Source organism: Pseudophryne corroboree, chromosome 8, assembly GCF_028390025.1.
Source record: "Pseudophryne corroboree isolate aPseCor3 chromosome 8, aPseCor3.hap2, whole genome shotgun sequence".
Lineage (NCBI taxonomy): Eukaryota > Metazoa > Chordata > Amphibia > Anura > Myobatrachidae > Pseudophryne > Pseudophryne corroboree.
Window position 1 is genome coordinate 78,565,633 of NC_086451.1, and position 17,881 is coordinate 78,583,513.

Below are 17,881 nucleotides of genomic sequence, written 5' to 3' on the forward strand. Positions count from 1 at the left end.
TTATGTTATTTTACCTGTATCGAGTAAAGGGGCTTGGCATATGCTGGGTCACCTCAGTCCTTGCCCTCACCCTCTCTGCTGCTGTGTCGTGGTCCCCTACACACACACACACACACACACACACCATCTGACTTCCTTCTGCTCCTATACTTACCCCATCCTGTTTTCACCATTTGTCCCTCCTCTTAGGCTAAGTCTGTCCTGTCTCCCTAGCAGTAGGAGCCGTTGGGGCTATACAGGTATAGTAAGGATGATGTGCAATCACAACACATTTAGATCTTATATTAAAAGGCATTGTATTCAGATACTGAAATAAGTTTTATATATCGTAGTTTATTGGACCCGGCATATGCCAGGTCATATCAATCTTCCATCCCACCGTCTACTCTCTCCAGTCTCGCCCCCACTGTTGTGATCACTGCCCCATCCACCCCCACCAATTAATTTGTTAGTGACACTGCTCCCATTTTGTGTGCTGAACCAAAATTCACTTGAATTCAGTTTATCAGTCCACTAGTAACCAGTGACTAAATATTATTATGCACAAGATGGTTGCCTCCATTGTGATACCAATGGTTCATACTGAATTGCTAAACTGCATGTATATTGGTTCAACTTACAAAATGGTGCCTCCATTTTGTTTTGGTGTTGGCTGTACTTTGTAGGTGTTGGCTTTCCTCCCTGGTAGGATGAAAGAGTCACCCTACCAGGAAACCCCTTGATGAAAGTCAGGGTTGTGTTGAGGTGACAATGCAGCCATTTTAAAGTGGGGATTAAAAATATATAAAGGTGCTTTAGGGCCCAGCATGGAGGAGCACCAGAAACAATCTTGAACATGCAAGTTGATTTTACTGCGCTAGTTCCACTGATCTTATGTACTCATGATAGTGTGTTTGCATGACTACTGAAGCTAGTTGCTCTTTCATAAATAATTATGTTTAGAACTCTTAATGACAGTAGCAATTAGAATGCCTACCTTGCATTTTGTGCATACTGCCAAAGCATTAGTGTGCTTGATATGTAGATATCATCCAGGGCATGTCTTCAGTACAGAAGATGATGGGTGGGTGGCATATCGTCCGGTCACCGGTGGCCATTTTCTTGTCATCATAATTACCGGTCTTATCCAGTGCAGGAAACACATCTTTCTCCTTTGCACTAATTTTCATTATACAGGTTGAGTATTCCATATCCAAATATACCAATATCCGGGTTTTTTGAGTGAGATAGTGAAACCTTTGTTTTCTGATCGCTCAACATACACAAACTTTGTTTAATACACAAAGTTATTAAAAATATTGGCTAAAATGACCTTCAGGCTGTGTGTATAAGGTGTATATGAAACATAAATTAATTCTGTGCTTATACTTAGGTCCCATCGCCGTGATATCTCATTATGGTATGCAATTATTCCAAAATACGGAAAAATCCGATATCCAAAATACTTCTGGTCCAAAGCATTTTAGATAAGGGATACTCAACATGTATAATGATTATGTGCCATGTACCAGCCCCACTGTCCAAACATGTAACGTAATGATTTCACAACGAGCGGGCAGGCCCCTTAGGTTTAGGAGTCTGGATAGCTTTCCACCAGCACTAGGTACAGTAGGCAGAAGATAAGCATTCCAAGGATGCTCTGGGCGCGTTTTTGTCAGCTTGCCATTAGGACTAGGCAGAAACTGAGTTCCCAGAATGCACCAGACATTGGCTTTCCAGGCTGCTGGAAGCCATTCCATGCACCCGGCATGCCAAAATCAGGTGCAACAGTGCTGCCCCCTAGGCCCTTCTCCCTGGGTGGCGGTGCAGTGCGCACACACACCCCTAATTACGGTCCTGATGCCGAATGTCAACAAACAATGCAGTCATTTAATAAGGGTATGTATAAATCTAGATAATGTTTTAAGGCGTGTGTCAGTTTCCTGATTGTAGCCCAGCTGTCGCTTCTGTGTAGAGATGTCTTACATTTTAGTATCTGCTAGATATGACTTGTACGATGCACATTAACACGTCTCCGCGCTGTAACTCAACTGATCGTGCACGCCACGGTTACTGGGAAAAATGACTGCTCCGATTAGTAAATTCTTAATACGGCAGCAATTACATTCCTGGTAGAGGGAGACGCTGGCAGAGCATTGCTAGAGATTGAACGTGGAAGGATGCCATGAAACTCTGCCAAGACCTCATCTAGAAGCTGATTCATAGAAGGGGCGGAGGAGACGCCATCTATAAACAAGGACTGGCTGTGAACACAGCAGCACAGAACTACTGCTTCAAGTCATCCTCTGCAATACCTGTCCATGAAGCAGAAGGCGATAAATGGAATCATACATCCTCAAATATAGCATCTCGTATCTACATTGTCTGTGTGTATAAGGAGCTTATCAAAACACAATTATTGTGATTGTGTGGGAGTTATTTTCATGCTTTGTGTCAGTAATGCTGCTCATTAATGCAAGTATCGAATCAGTCAAACATGTAGCAGTAACTCAGTGCATAACTGCTTGCTGGCATGGTCATGAGGTTCAGTTGTTGCTCAAATAAAACACCAGAAGAATGATCTAATCAGAAATGTGATCTAAGGGACTTTGACTGGGGAATGATTGTTGGTGCTTGATGGGGGTGGTTTGAGTATCGCAGAAACTGGCTTTACTGGGGCCAAAGAGGAGTTCTTCCCAGTACTGAAAAGATGTGCCTATAAAGTGGCCACTGAGTTTATTTATGTGATAAAAACTGACATATGCCCAACTCAGTGGTAGATTCGCAGGTGACCAGTTTTCCATCCAGGTTCTGCTCTCTGTAATAAGCCACAGGCAACATTGCTATGAAGTGGACATTCCTTATAAAGCAGGAGGTGTTTGCAGGGGGAAATAACTGTTTCCAGCATCCGCACTTCCAGCTGGATCCGTAGAGGGAGAAGCAGAGTGACTTTATAAACCACGTTCCAGTAGAGGGACAGACTGATGTCAGGGAAAATTGCATGCAAGCCTTATCCTTTAGCGGACAGGCTGGAGGTGAGGTGTTGTTAAGTTAGATACACTCTGCCAGAGATTATCTAAACAACAGCAGCAGATAGGCATGGTCCTGAAAACAAAAATAGACCTCTTGGCTCTTGTATTTTATTTAAAAATCCACAAATGAGAAATTATTTGTACTCATTGCTATTATAAATGTTCCAGTCCTAAGGGTACATACTCCCAGGCGGTGGTAGAGCTGTTCAACGTGTGGAATGGAAACATGTTGTGAGTGGACCTCAAAACAAGTTGTGTGCCGCAACCATTTTGGGGGCATGTCTGAGCTATGCGACTGCCAATTAGTAAGAGGTTGTATAGGTTCCAGCTGCTTACTTGTGACACATCCTGAGAAGCCATAGATAGCTTTGTTCAGAGGACCGATGGTGAGTATTGACCTGCAAGCGGCGTATCAGAGACACCGTCACTGGGCGTCTCTGTACAAATAGCTGTGTCATTAGCATATTTTTGCAGATCCACTGCGTGTGATGACCTCCACATCTAAATAAGGCCCTATATCATTATGAAGTCCTCACTCTCCATGCTCACGTTACTGACTTTAAATATTGGACGGAGTTGGGCCTTAGATTGAGGCATTATATATCTGAGCAGTGTCTGAAATAATACTATGGGGCCATATATACAAATATATTTGTGGCTATTTCCTCGAAAACACCCATTTTCGTGGGCTTATAATATAATAATATTTAGTATCGCCCAAATGCATGTAGGAGGGACCGTATCTCTGATACCTGCTGTGATCCCTCCATTCCTGCAATCAGCCACATCCCATAGGTTTCTATGGGCGATGCTGGCAGATTCATCAATTTCTGGAATGCACACATTCTGGAGATTGACCCCCGCAGGTACTGCCATCTGAAGATGGTGGTAGCCCGCTGCAGCCTATGGGCTACACATCACAAACCCTCCCCGGCAGAGGGCTCCCCATAAATGGGCGCTGTGTATGTGTGGTCAGCGGTACAGCGCAGTAGTCACGCTTCCACACTGAGCACATTGCAGCGACAGGTTCCTTTCGGAGACCGTGTCCCTGCCGGCGTTCATTGATAAATTGGCCTGGTACAATTGCATATTGCAGTGCGATCCTGGGCGCTAATATCGCACCCAGATTGCATTGACTATGCAATTAATGATAAATGGGCCCCTATGAGTACTGACAATGTAGTCTGTATGGGCAGTGTGACCTGGGTGACTAGAACTGCAAATCTAGAACTTTCTGTGGAATTCCATTTGCACCTTCTAGGTGGTTCTTGACCAGATCTCTCTTTGAAATATTTATTTTTTACCAGTTATTTATATAGCGCACACATATTCTGCAGCACTTTACAGAGAATATTTGGCCATTCACATCAGTCCCTGCCCCAGTGGAGCTTACAATCTATATATTCCCTACCACATGTACACACACACACTTTTTTTTTTTTTCCTTTCTTTTTTTTAAGCCCGAGGTGCGTGGCTTCATCACCCAGTGTCTGTGACCAAACGTGTCCGTGACCTACTGAGGGGAAAAAGGGACACTGGGTCCCCCTTTGCCGAAGCGCAGAGGGACCCTCGTATATCCCCAAGGTTAGCCGAAGCTTCTCCCTAGGGACCGATAACAGCCTCTAGCCCTCCCCAAAAGGAGAGGGCCTCGGCAACTTAGAAGAGAGGGTGGCCCATAAGGGTCTCACCTAAACCCCAAACAAAAAACCGTGACGTGACAAACTCTACAAAAATAAGTGCTTGTATTGTTCTCAGAAGATCCAAACACGTGCGTGTAATAAATAAATAAATAAGCCCCAGCCAAAAGGCCGGGGGGGGGATAAAAAATTGTCCTTGCCCTAGCCAAAAGGCCAGGGCAAAGGAAGTGGGTGCAGACAGGAAGGGTTGAAGTGCTAAAGTGCCTTAGTGCAAAGGTGGCTCGAAACCCCAGTGCATTTCCGGCACCCCTGTCCCTTCCAGTTCCAGGGGCACAAAACACCTCAAGCTTCTAGCTGCTCCCAACCTTTCAACCAGACCCATCTTCATACCCACTCTGTGCCAGGGTCAACCCCCAGTACGAGAGAAGATACTAGACCGGGCCTTTCTCCACTCCACGCAAGGGGCCTTCTTTCATCCCCTTAGAAGGACGGTGGATACTAAGCCCAGTTTTTCTCCCCTCTCGACCAGAGGCATTGCCAGACCCCGGCATGGTACTCCACAAGGTGTTTCTCCATTCCACATCTAGGAACCTCTCACGCTCCTAGTTTAAGAACAGGTACTCCACCCTGTGTTTCCCTCGAGCAGGTACTACACTTGATCTTAGCCAAAAGGCCGAGAAGCGATGTACACACACACATGTTTACGCTGGGGTTCATTTTATTAGGAGCCAATTAACCTACCAGTATATTTTTGTATTGTGGGAGGAAACCAGAGTACCCAGAGGAAACCCACGCAAGTGCGGGGAGAATATACAGAATTTTCCACTAAGTATTAGCAGAAGTACAATGAGTAAGAGAATGTATCAAACCTTGATCCCATCTGCAGTTAAACAAGCAAAAGCAGGAGGAGAATGGGGAAGAGGAGGTAAGGAGATGGGTAATGTTATTAAAGGCTGGGTATGAAAGATGGGTAAGGAGGTACAATTAGAGGAAGCCTACTGAGTCTCAAGAGTAGATCTCATAAGAGATCCAAGATCAGTTCAGTCAGTTTTGTTCCTGGTTTGACGTCACAAACACACCCAACGTTTGACCAGACACTCCCCCGTTTCTTCAGACACTCCCGCGTTTTTCCCAGAAACGCCAGCGTTTTTTCGCACACTCCCATAAAACGGCCAGTTTCCGCCCAGAAACACCCACTTCCTGTCAATCACAGTACGATCACCAGAACGATTAAAAATCCTTGTTATGCCGTGAGTAAAATACCTAACTTTTGAGTAAAATAACTAACTGCATGCGCTCTGCGAACCTTGCGCATGCGCAGTAAGCGACTAATCGCAATATAGCGAAACTCGGCAACGAGCGAACAACTCGGAATGAGGGCCCATGTGTACTGCAGGGGAGGCAGATATAACGTGCAGAGAGAGTTAGATTTGGGTGGGTTATTTTGTTTCTGTGCAGAGTAAATACTAAATGCTTTATTTTTACACTGCAAGTTAGATTTCAGTTTGAACACATCCCACCCAAATCTAACTCTCTCTGCACATGTTACATCTGCCACACCTGCAGTGCACATGGGTGGTCATTCCGAGTTGATCGCTCGCTAGCAGTTTTTAGCAGCCGTGCAAACGCATTGTCTCCGCCCACTGGGGAGTGTATTTTCGCTTTGCAGAAGTGCGAACGCCTGTGCAGCAGAGCGCCTGCAAAAACATTTTGTGCAAAACAAGACCAGCCCTGAACTTACTCTTCGTGTGCGTTGATTCTAACGTTGGAGGGTTGGCTTTTGACGTCCAGCGTTCGCCCAGCCACGCCTGCATTTTCCCTGGCACGCCTGCGTTTTTCTAAGCACTCCCTGAAAACGGTCAGTTGACACCCAGAAACGCCCCTTTCCTGTCAATCTTCTTGCGGCCGCCAGTGCGACTGAAAACGTCACTAGAACCTGTGCAAAACCACAAAGGATTTTGTACCTGTATGTCGCGCGTGCGCATTGCGGTGCATACGCATGCGCAGAAATGCCGATTTTTTTTGCTTCATCGATGCGCTGCGAACAACAGCAGCTAGCGATCAACTCGGAACGACCACCGTGGTTTTGACCATTGGAGAAAAATTTTGCTCCTGCAATCAGGTCTGAGTTAGGCCCCAGATCCACACTAAGGGTCTGATTCAGAGATGGATGGAAATTCAGTGCTACTTGTAAGCAGCTTTGAATTTCTGTCCATTTTTAAGGAGGAACATGCAGGAGACGTCTCAGCACAAGAGATGCCTCCTTCTATGTAGCTGCGATCCCTGCACTAAGACCGACGTCGCAAGCTGAGATCCAACATCGCAACCAGCTTCAGATTATACAATTGACCAATGGAAGACGGGAGGCCAGGAAGTCTGTGTGGTGACACACAGACCCCTGGCTCTCTCCTCTTAGAAAACGGGGGCAACACCCCTGTTTCCAGGAACGCAGGCCTGCCCTCGTCCCCTCCCAACCCCCTCAACGCCACTGCCTGTCAATCAGGCAGCAGCAGAGGGGAACTACGGGTGACATCGCAAGGCCCATTCTGCGCATGCGCAGAACGGACCTTGCACAGCCGCAGCTTCTTGATAATAGGGAATCTGAGTGCTGAATCAATCCTGCTCTGACTCTAAATTCACACATAAGTCCGTATACACACAAAATTCACACAAAAAACTTTATCCACACTAAGGGCCTAATTCAAGGTTGATTGCAAAATCTTCCTCTAATGGGCAAAACCATGTGCATTGCAGGTGGGGCAGATGTAACATGTGCAGAGAGCGTTAGATTTGGGTGGGGTGTGTTCAAACTGAAGTGTAAAAAAAAAATAAAGCAGCCAGTATTTACCCTGCACAGAAACAATATAACCCACCCAAATCTAACTCTCTCTGCACATGTTACATCTGCCCCACCTGCAGTGCAAATGGTTTTGCCCATTAGAGTAGGATTTTGCTTTTGCAATCAACCTTGAATTAGGCCCTAAATTCATACAAAAAGTTGCATATGCACAAAATTCACACAAAGTGCATACACACTAAATTAATTAAAAAAAAACAGTATTCACTATAAATTCACACAAACTGCATACACACTAAATTAATTAAAAAAAACAGTATTCACTATAAATTCACACAAAAATCCGGATCCACATTACAGGGCCTGGTTTTGAGTCACACGCAGCGTCGATCCCACATGCAGCTCAGTGACGCAGTACAGAATCAGATGCACAGTGTGTAGAATTCAGTGGGCGTACCTGGAACGTAACAGTGGGGTGGCTAAGCAGACGCGGGCAGGTCACTGTAAGCTCCCACATCCATAGACGCACAGCCCCTCACACAGGAGGACATACTGAGATCGAGAAACTGCACTTGCATTAAGGCTGGTCTGTGCAATTTTCCATGGTGCCTCTAAAGAGGCACCAAGGTGGAACTGCACCACCCAAATATGCTGCAGGTGGGTGTCTCAGTATTAATGAAATCGGCGGCGGCATTAACATAGTGACGCGGCTATAGCAAAATAAATCAAGGTAGAAATCAAGCTACACAAAGGCCCAAGACCTATGGCACTGACATGCCAAGAAAAGATTGCTAGGAACTTATTTTTTCCAGTGATCAGTGGCAGAGCTGGGGATTAATCCAGACAGTGCTATCCTAGCTCAGTTTTATTTAATTGAGATAACACAAGAGGGGATGCGGTCATGTGATCCCAGAGGTCACCATGCCAACGTCGGAATCCCAAACGATCACAATGCCGCCCGACGGATTACCAATGCATAGGGTCTATTCCCACTCGTGGGTGTCCACGACACCCATAGAGTGGCAGTACAATCTGTAGCAAGCCAATGAGCCCGCAAGAGGCTCTGTTCCGCTCCCCCCCCCCCCCCCTGCCGGCATTCTGCTGCTAGGATCCCACGTTCGGTATGCTGACCGAAGGGATCCCGGGCGCCGGCGACATGTTACCAACACCACAAGACAGTGGCGGATTTAGGACGGGGGAAAGGGGGGGTGCACCAAGGCACGTGCCCCCCCTGTTGTGTAGGTGTTTTTAAAACTGCGCAGTTAAATAATGGCCGCCCACCCGCCCAACACAATTTTATGAGGCTGCTGCCGCTGCTGGATGTCAGACAGAGCCATTGGTATCCCTCCCCCCTTGTCAGCTGCTCCACCTTGCCAGGCCAGTTATTGGCTCCCTGGAGACATGTGACAGGACTGGAGTACAGCCAGCGCAGAGGAGTCGAGTAGGAGCATCTTAGCCCCGCCGCTAACATACAGCGCACCGCCGCCAACACGGGACAGCGCACCCACCAAGTTACAGAGCGCACCGCCGCCCAGGGTGCGGACATCGCACGGCCACTGAGGGTCCGGGCATCACACTGCTGCGCACCGCCACTGAGGGTCCGAGTCCAGGACATCACGCGCTGAGGAATAATGTACCGCCGGGGTCCGGAACAATGTACGTCTCTTCCCAGCCAGGGCAGACACCACGAGGACACCCAGCCTGGGCCAGCAAGCAAGAAGAAGACTGGCTGGCGCTGCTTCCTATGGTCAGTATGTCTGGTGAGCGGCACGCTGTGTTGCTGGGTGAGGGTAGAAGGCCCAGGAAGTTAAAAGCCTGCTTGTGAGTGAGGTGGGGAGTCTCTCTCAGGTGGTGAGGACAGAGGCCGGGTGCTGCTGGGGAGGGAGAACCGAGGAGCTGTGTGTGACTGTCTATTGGAGGGAGTGGGAGGGAGAAGTAGCTGGAAGCTAGGCTGCTGTGCTGCTTAGGAGGGGAGACTGCTGCTGGGGAGGGGTTGAATGGTGAGCAGAGAAGCTGTACTAAGTAGGGGGGCACTGAAGGTTATTTAATACACTATATTTAATAACTATGTGTATTAAACAAAGTTTGTGTACATTGAGCCATCAGAAAACAAAGGTTTGTCTGTCTCACTCTCACTCAAAAAATTCTGTATTTCCAAATATTCTGTATTTCGGAATATTTGGATATGGGATACTGAACGTGTGTGTGTGTGTGTGTGTGTGTGTGTGTGTGTGTGTGTGTGTGTGTGTGTGTAGATAGATAGACAGACAGACAGACAGACAGATAGATAGATAGATAGATAGATAGATAGATATATATATATGGAAAAAAGTGGGGGATAGGGGTACCGGCGACCTGTGTTGTTTAAAAAGTACGTACTAAAGAACTTTAAATTTATGAGCCAAAAAATATATATATAAAAATAAACCAGTTTAATTAAGGTATAAAATCTAAATAGATAAAAATGTACAATTTTTTTTTTTTATTTTTTTTTTTTTTAAGAGATAAAAATATATAAAATCTCAATATAAGGTAGGAGATTCGACTTAGCTTTAAAAATAGGCAGGGGGTCAGTGCAGGGAACCCAACGCGTTTCGTCACATATGACTTCTTCAAAGGGTCTGAAGAAGTCATATGTGATGAAACGCGTTGGGTTCCCTGCACTGACCCCCTGCCTATTTTTAAAGCTAAGTCGAATCTCCTACCTTATATTGAGATTTTATATATTTTTATCTCTTAAAAAAAAAAAAAAAAAAATGTGTACATTTTTATCTATTTAGATTTTATACCTTAATTAAACTGGTTTATTTTTATATATATATTTTTTGGCTCATAAATTTAAAGTTCTTTAGTACATACTTTTTAAACAACACAGGTCGCCGGTACCCCTATCCCCCACTTTTTTCCATATATATATATATATATATGCACAGTATATACATACTTATACGGAAACCCTCTTAAAAAAAACTGTGTTTGACTGCGGGGTGGGAGAGTGCTGTGCTGTGCTGTGGAATGAATACTGAAGGCGCTGTGGTTGGGGGAGTACTGTACTGAAGACATTGAAGGGGCTGTGAGAGTTCTGTGGTGTGGAGATTGAAGGGACTGGTGCAAGAGGGGGTGTTGTGGTTATTGAAGGGGGAGTGCTGTGAGCTGGACATTTCTTTTTAACTATGCTGTCTCTGTTTTATTTTTACAACTGACTATAGTGCACAGTCTGTAGAGAGGAGCCAGGCTGCCATCACTTGGAACATTCTTCCGGAAGGATTGGTCATCGACTAGGAGACAAAAGACCCACTGCATGGCAAGCAGGTAAGTGGAATGGCCTTGTTTTTTGTATATACCTCCCAGTGTGACTATAATGAGAGGTGTGGTTCATGGGGATGGCATATCTTGTGAGGCCATGCCCCTTGTAGTGAGTCCACCTCCCTTTTCTGTAAGCACGCGTGCAGAAGGTGCGTTTAAATACAACTGGTACCACAGACATTCCCCTTCCCCTGTCATGGTGCTCCCCCTGTCATTTTTTTCTGGATCCGCCCCTGCCACAAGAGACAGTTTATCCTGAGTCAAATTCAGTATTTGATTTTTATCTTTAGCTAGGCTTACCATACTATCCCTCTAAACAGGACACTCATGAATTACACAGGTTCTGTGGCTGGCTGACTTCAACCCCGCATTTCACCTGTTTTTTAACAGCCACAGAACCTGTGTAAGCCATAAGCATCCCGGTTTAAAGGGATGGTATGGTAAGCCTACATTTAGCTGAAGTGTGTTTGTTATTGGATATGGAGCATCATAGAGACAATATAGTTAATATTGTGTTCAAGGACTAAGATATTTTCAAGGATCGCCGGGATGCATTAAGAAACCACCCGCAGGTATACATGCTACAAAATGCGATCACTTCACTTCTCCTTCTGGTGCTGGGTGTACTACTGTGTATACGCAATCTGCTGACTGTCCATGTTCAAGTGGAGAGCACCGGGTAGGGATGCCATAGGCTACAGCAGCTACCGGGGGCAAGCTACAAAATGAATCACATTCTATTCCGGAGCTTGGTAAATTCATCAATAAAGCAGTCTTCATAGAAACCTGCTTTTACAAGCAAAAATGGGGTATCTCCGATACTTGCTGTGGTCCCCTGTATATACATTTGGGAGGAATATTCTGCAAATATTTATTAATAAAAAGACCCTAAAGGAGTGTTTGAGCACCTGCTTTATTAGGGTGTATTATCTATTATCTGTTTATATTCGCCCAAGGTCAGAGATAGAATGTCCCAACATTTATCCAGTAGACATCCAAAAAATAAGCTCAACCAGTGACTAATGTAAACCACTCCCCAATTCTGCCAAACACGCCCTAATTGTCATGCCCACTTCCAGTGGAAGCTCCTCTAACTTCCCATCTGGATAGTTGGCAGATATGATATTTGTAGTCTGGATAGTTGGGAGGTATGATATTTGCAGTCTGGATAGCTGGGAGGTATGATATTTGCAGTCTGGATAGTTGGGAGGTATGATATTTGCAGTCTGGATAGTTGGCAGATATGATATTTGTAGTCTGGATAGTTGGGAGGTATGATATTTGCAGTCTGGATAGCTGGGAGGTATGATATTTGCAGTCTGGATAGTTGGGAGGTATGATATTTGCAGTCTGGATAGTTGGGAGGTATGATATTTGCAGTCTGGATAGTTGGGAGGTATGATATTTGCAGTCTGGATAGTTGGGAGGTATGATATTTGCAGTCTGGATAGTTGGGAGGTATGATATTTGCAGTCTGGATAGTTGGGAGGTATGATATTTGTAGTCTGGATAGCTGGGAGGTATGATATTTGCAGTCTGGATAGTTGGGAGGTATGATATTTGCAGTCTGGATAGTTGGGAGGTATGATATTTGCAGTCTGGATAGTTGGGAGGTATGATATTTGCAGTCTGGATAGTTGGGAGGTATGATATTTGCAGTCTGGATAGTTGGGAGGTATGATATTTGCAGGCTGGATAGTTGGGAGGTATGATATTTGCAGGCTGGATAGTTGGGAGGTATGATATTTGCAGTCTGGATAGTTGGGAGGTATGATATTTGCAGTCTGGATAGTTGGGAGGTATGATATTTGCAGTCTGGATAGTTGGGAGGTATGATATTTGTAGTCTGGATAGCTGGGAGGTATGATATTTGCAGTCTGGATAGTTGGGAGGTATGATATTTGCAGTCTGGATAGTTGGGAGGTATGATATTTGCAGTCTGGATAGTTGGGAGGTATGATATTTGCAGTCTGGATAGTTGGGAGGTATGATATTTGTAGTCTAGATAGTTGGGAGGTATGATATTTGTAGTCTGGATAGTTGGGAGGTATGATATTTGCAGTCTGGATAGTTGGGAGGTATGATATTTGCAGTCTGGATAGTTGGGAGGTATGATATTTGCAGTCTGGATAGTTGGGAGGTATGATATTTGCAGTTTGGATAGTTGGGAGGTATGATATTTGCAGTCTGGATAGTTGGGAGGTATGATATTTGCAGTCTGGATAGTTGGGAGGTATGATATTTGCAGTCTGGATAGTTGGGAGGTATGATATTTGCAGTCTGGATAGTTGGGAGGTATGATATTTGCAGTCTGGATAGTTGGGAGGTATGATATTTGCAGTCTGGATATTTGGGAGGTATGATATTTGCAGTCTGGATATTTGGGAGGTATTGTTTATTTGCCTGAGAAACGAGTATTTCAAAAGTTCATTTAATTTTTTATTGTAATTTAGTATATTTTAGACACCTTTGCCCCAAATCACAAATAAAAACCTTTAGCCTTAAGCATTCCATCAGATAACAGAGTGTGTGTCATTTTGTTTTATCCGCCTCTTGTTATTATCTGTTTTGGCCATTCTTTGATGTTTTGTTTTTTTCTTTTAATTTATGCAGCTTCTCCAACAGTAAAAAGGCCAATGAGATCATGTTACCTGGAATGATCTAACGGAGATCAAAGCTTTTCTAAATAGAGGTATTTACACTTAAGTTGTGCGAGTGGAATTTGCCAGTTCCCCTCAGTTCATGCATCAGAGGACGCAGTTGTTTATGTAAAGGAGAAAGACAGAAGTCCTTAATTGATTAGTAATTGCTTTGTAAAAAGAGCTAGTTAGTCATGGGGCCATTCACACGGCCTGTGTGTGATTCGTCTGCCTGTATCTTCTGACCTCTTCTCCTGTTACATGGAGCATACTGCTGCAATATCGCCGGTCTTCACCCACATTGGCCCTCATTCCGAGTTGATCGCTCGCTGCTGTTTTTCGCAGCATAGCGATCAGGCTAAAAATCGGCTGATCTGCGCATGCGTATGGTACGCAGGTCGCACGCGCCAAGTACTTTCACAAGAAGCTAAGCAATTTTACACAGGGGCGAGCGACGCTTTTCAGTCGCTCTGCTGATCGGTGTGTGATTGACAGGAAGTGGGTGTTTCTGGGCGGAAACAGACCATTTTCCGGGAGTGTGCTAAAAAACGCAGGCGTGTCAGGCTAAAACGCAGGAGTTGCTGGGGAAACGGGGGAGTGGCTGGCCGAACGCAGGGTGTGTTTGTGACGTCAAATCGGGAACCAAACAGTCTGCAGTGATCGCAATCTAGGAGTAGGTCTGGAGCTACTCAGAAACTACAGGAAAAGATTTTCGAGCAATTCTGCTAATCTTTCGTTCGCACTTCTGCTAAGCTAAGATACACTCCCAGAGGGCGGCGGTCTAGCGTTTGCACTGCTGCTAAAAGCAGCTAGCGAGCGATCAACTCGGAATGAGGGCCCATGTGCTAAATTTACTGAACTACAAGCTGACAAATCGCATGAGCCTTTTTGCAGATTTGTACCAAGTGTCCCGAAACCTTTTTTCCTTTAGAAACATGTTTTGGGACAATTTACCATTACCCCTGTATGGGGACTGATATTTGTGGGGAACCCTAAATCTGGGTACACACCTATCTGACGAATGGTAAGTGCATACACACTACCGATCGTCCGCCCAATGTGTCGTGCCTAACGTTACAACTGGTTACATGTGCCCACCCAATTTGAGAAGTCGTCATGGGCGGTCCCCCCAGCAAGTGTCCGGGTGGTCGGCATGTTACAGATCTATAAATACTTAAATGATTTGTATAAATGTTTGTTTATGTAATTTAATCCTTACTTAGCGGTTATCTCTGTTTGCGCACGCATCCTATATCACTTCATCTTCCACTGGAACTACAATACTACAAAAGATGTTGTTGCGTAATGAATGGCGGATAATAATTCCCCAGCTGTATTTATATCGGAGGCATAATTAATAAATGGTTAACATCAAACAGTGCACCTGTGACCTCGAGCACATTTTTATTAGTTCACATTAATGCAAATGTGATGGAGATAAACTCAACAGAGATTCCAATCCTGTAATCAGAAGATATGAGATGAGGCTGTAAAGCTGACCACGTGTACTGACTGATCTATACAACCATAGGTGTCAGAACAGGGGGGCTAGGGGGCGGCTCAGCCCCTCCCCCAATATATTTGAGAGGCGCCAGTCAATGTACGCGGGGCACAGTGCGGCTGCCATCTAGGCTTACTTCGGGCAGAGGCAGGATAGAGATAATCCCCTTTCCGGATGCTCCACCTCTTCCCTCCCCACAGCCCATCTCCGCCTACCTCCAAGGTGCTCCTCCACCCTGCAACCATCCCCAGCACTGGCAGTGTGTGGCTTTTTATTCTGGGGACCAGCCCTGCACCCTTCTGACCTCCCGCTTCATATGTTATTCCCCTCTTCCCCCTCAGCTTCCCTTTTGTCTTTTCTTCCCACCTCCTCGCAGAACCCCAACTCCCCCAGATAGACAGATCAGAAGATCTCTCGCTAGCTGGGCTGACCCTATAGCATACTAACGCAATTTTCAGATGATGTTAGCTAATGGAAGAAGGCCTGAAAAGCAAAACATTCCAGGCAGTGACAGACTGGGTGGCAGCACCGGCCCAAGCATTATGAGTGTGCACATTGAATTTGGGGTGTGGCCTCACTTCACTGGGGTGTGCCTTGAGTAACGGGATGTGGCCTCATGGCAAGTCCTGTCTCTCTGCATGTCAGCCGAGCGGAGTACCAGGAGGCAGAGCTGTTTGGCCAGGCTTTCAGACCAGCCCATCTGACTATCAGCTTGTGCATATGCCAGAAGTGACAGGAAAAAATGCAGGAACACAATCTGGGCCTTATCCAGGTTTGTTAGCAAACAAAAAAAGCGAACTAATGGGCAAAACCATGGCCCTCATTCCGAGTTGATCGGTCGCAAGGCGAATTTAGCAGAGTTACACACGCTAAGCCGCCGCCTACTGGGAGTGAATCTTAGCTTCTTAAAATTGCGACCGATGTATTCGCAATAATGCGATTACTAACTACTTAGCAGTTTCAGAGTAGCTCCAGACTTACTCTGCCTGTGCGATCATTTCAGTGCTTGTCGTTCCTGGTTGACGTCACAAACACACCCAGCGTTCGCCCAGGCACTCCCACCGTTTCTCCGGCCACTCCTGCGTTTTTTCCGGAAACGGTAGCGTTTTCAGCCACACGCCCCAGAAACGCCGTGTTTCCGCCCAGTAACACCCATTTCCTGTCAATCACATTACGATCGCCGGAGCGATGAAAAAGCCGTGAGTAAAAATACTTTCTTCATAGTAAAGTTACTTGGCGCAGTCGCAGTGCGAACATTGCGCATGCGTACTAAGCGGATTTTCACTGCGATGCGATGAAAAATACCGAGCGAACAACTCGGAATGAGGGCCCATGTGTACTGCAGGTGGGGCAGATGTAACGTGTAGAGAGATTTGGATCTGGGTGGGGTGTGTTCAAACTGAAATCTAAATTGCAGTGTTAAAATAAAGCAGCAAACATTTACCATGCACAGAAACAATATAACCCACACAAATCTAAATTGCATCACATGTTACATCTTCCCCACCTGCAGTGCAACATGGTTTTGCCCATTAGTGTGATTTTCTGGTTTGCTAACAAACCTGAATAACCCCCTCTTAGGGGGTCATTCCGAGTTGTTTGCCAGCAGCTTTCGTTCGCAGCGCAGCGATTAGGTGAAAAAGCGGCACTTCTGCGCATGCGTATGTGGCGCAATGCGCACGCGCGACGTACTTTCACAAAAGCCGATCAGTTTCACACAAGGTCTAGCGATGCTTTTCAGTTGCACTGCTGGCCGCAGAGTGATTGACAGGAAGTGGGTGTTTCTGGGAGGTAACTGTCCGTTTTTGAGGAGTGTTTGTAAAAACGCAGGCGTGTCAGATACAAACGCAGGCGTGCCTGGGTAAACGCAGGCGTGGCTGGCCGAACGCAGGGCGTGTTTGTGACGTCAAAACAGGAACTAAATAGTCTGAAGTGATCGTAAGCTAGGAGTAGGTCTGGAGCTACTCTGAAACTACATAATCTTTTTTTGCAGCAGCGCTGCGATCCTTTCGTTCACACTTATGCTAAGCTAAGATACACTCCCAGAGGGCGGCGGCTTAGCGTTTGCACGGCTGCTAAAAACAGCTAGCGAGCGAACAACTCGTAATGACCCCCTTAGTACTAAACACTGCTAATTAGAATAATTAAAATAAACTCAGCAATATAACATAGAGTAAAATTGAGATGCTTAGCATAATTTTGGGCAAAAAATATGGCGACTTCATCTGGTGGGTCCCTAACATTCTTAAGGTTCAAGTCCAGAGCATGGGACACCTTAGGCCACCATAAACCAACCTCCCCAAGACATCACACTAGTGAGGGGTTTAAGTGTTAAAAGGTTTTACATTAATAAGAAGCAACAGCTATGTGTTGACAGTGTTACATAGTGGGGGGCAATAATTAAGGCAGTCGGACTGGCCCATATGGCCATCAGCCGTTCTGGCATTTGTCAGAAGTGGCAGATGCCAATCCGGCTCTGGTTCCAGGGTTTGTTGAATAGCCCCAGTGACGCCATACCCATAGAAAACTGCTGCTAGCACTGTAGTTCATAAAACAGGAGACATTTCTGATATCTATTGCTTTCAAGCCTTTGTAAATACCTGTGCTCCTTAATTCTGTCTTAAACGTATGGAACAGCCATCCTCACATGCTGTAAGGATGGAAATAGTTTGATAGATAGGCCCCTTATATGAATATATAATGTTAGCATTGCATTTTCATTGTGTGAATGGTAATGAGGGAACTATACTGATAAATAGTATATATGGTTGGTTTGCTTGCCATGAAAAAAATCTTCAATTCCTAATGCTATCTACACAAATAGCAGATTGACTGCTGGGGCAAGGATATAAACAGTTGTTGGAGTTTCGGATCATTTTGGACCGTTCAGTACTTAACCTGTTAAAAAAATAAAATTGAGCAAGTAAATATGTATATATTAGAATTCAAATAATATTTGTACAGGCAACCTTCATTTCCTATAATTATGT

At 45.4% G+C, this 17,881-nt stretch overlaps 1 pseudogene; it reads right to left on the reverse strand.

Annotated features, from left to right (window-relative positions):
* Window positions 1-5,209: 5,209 nt before the first annotated feature.
* On the reverse strand, window positions 5,210-5,333 carry LOC134953702 (U2 spliceosomal RNA; annotated as a pseudogene).
* Window positions 5,334-17,881: the final 12,548 nt, after the last annotated feature.